Source organism: Gossypium arboreum, chromosome 9 (genome assembly GCF_025698485.1).
Source record: "Gossypium arboreum isolate Shixiya-1 chromosome 9, ASM2569848v2, whole genome shotgun sequence".
NCBI classification, from domain to species: domain Eukaryota; kingdom Viridiplantae; phylum Streptophyta; class Magnoliopsida; order Malvales; family Malvaceae; genus Gossypium; species Gossypium arboreum.
The window spans coordinates 62,664,885-62,666,287 of record NC_069078.1 but is presented as its reverse complement, the minus strand read 5'-3'; the positions used below and the strand labels follow the sequence as shown (position 1 = coordinate 62,666,287).

Sequence of the window (1,403 nt, the reverse complement as noted above, 5' to 3'; positions counted from 1 at the left end):
TTACCTATGCTTACCACTGTTTCTAGCCTTGGTTCTACAACTAGCCCTTCCTCATCTTGAATGGCAATCATGTTGAGTTGCTCCCTTGGGTTAGATTCAGTGTTGCTTGGCAGGCTACCTTGTGGTCATTCGAAAATCAACTTGGTGAGCTGTCCAATCTAAGTTTCGAGCCCCTGGATTGATGCTTGTTGATTTTTTAGTGTGGTCTCGGTATTCTAAAAATGAGTTTCTGACACTAAGATGAATTTTGTTAGCATCTCCTCAAGGTTTGGTTTTTTCCCTTGTTGGTAGAGTGGTTGTTGAAAGCCTGGAGGTGGTGGTCTCTGATTCCCTTGGCCTCCCCATGAAAAATTAGGGTGCTTCCTCTAACCTGCATTGTAAGTATTGCTATAGGGATTGTTTTGAGATCAAGGATTGTTACCCATGTAATTTAACTGTTCATTCTCTATGTTGTGGCCATATGGTGGGTATTCTGAACTGCTTGATCCGCCTCCACTTGCTTCGCATTGCATTACTAGGTGAACCTGTGAAGAACTAAGGAAACCATCAATTTTCTTATTCAAGAGTTCTACCTGATTAAAGAGCATGGTGACCGTATCGACGTTATAAATGCCGGCTATTTTCGTTGGCTTTGTCCTCATGACTTACCACTGATAGTTATTCAGTGACATTTCCTCTATAAATTCATAGGCATCTTCAGGCCATTATGAAAGGTTTGAACTTGTAACCAAAGTGGTAACCCATGCTGAGGGCATCTTTTCAAGAGGTCCTTGTATCTCTCCCATGCATCGTAGAGTGTTTCTAAATCCATCTACACAAAGGAAAAAATATCATTACGTAATTTAGTTGTTTTAGCCGGCGGAAAATATTTTAATAAAAAATTTTCGGTCATTTGTTCCCGAGTAGTGATTGACCCCCGTGGCAACGAGTTCAACCACTGTTTAGCTTTGTTTCTCAATTAAAAAGAGAATAACCAAAGAGAAATGGCGTCATCAGAAATGCCATTAGTTTTAAATGTATCACATAGTTCCAAAAAGTTTGCCAAGTGAGCGTTGGGATCCTCGTCCTACAAACCATCAGGTTTCAGTTCAAAAGTATTTGTGGCTACAGCCAATCAAACTATGCTCGATTCAGTTCCTGATTAACAGCAATCGTAGGAGGTAGCAGATTTTCTTGGTTTTCAGTCATCTCCTCGGTTGTGGTTGAAGTATCATCCTCTTACTCGTCCTCTGTGTATCTTAGGCTTCGCCTTATTTCTCTTCGATTTCTGCGAACTGTACGGTCGATCTCACCGTCAAAAAGTAGTGGTCCTGACGGGTTTCTTCTGGTCATAAACTAGAAAAACCTGTCAGAAGGAAATAAGAGAAAAATTAGTAAATAAAATAAAAATTTAAATTTTAATA

At 39.9% G+C, this 1,403-nt stretch overlaps 1 non-coding gene across 1 annotated transcript; it reads left to right on the top strand.

Annotated features, from left to right (window-relative positions):
• The first annotated feature begins 737 nt into the window (after positions 1-737).
• Positions 738-844, top strand: LOC128281223 (small nucleolar RNA R71). Its single transcript, XR_008271436.1, has one exon. It is a non-coding gene; the product is annotated as a small nucleolar RNA R71 (small nucleolar RNA).
• Positions 845-1,403: the final 559 nt, after the last annotated feature.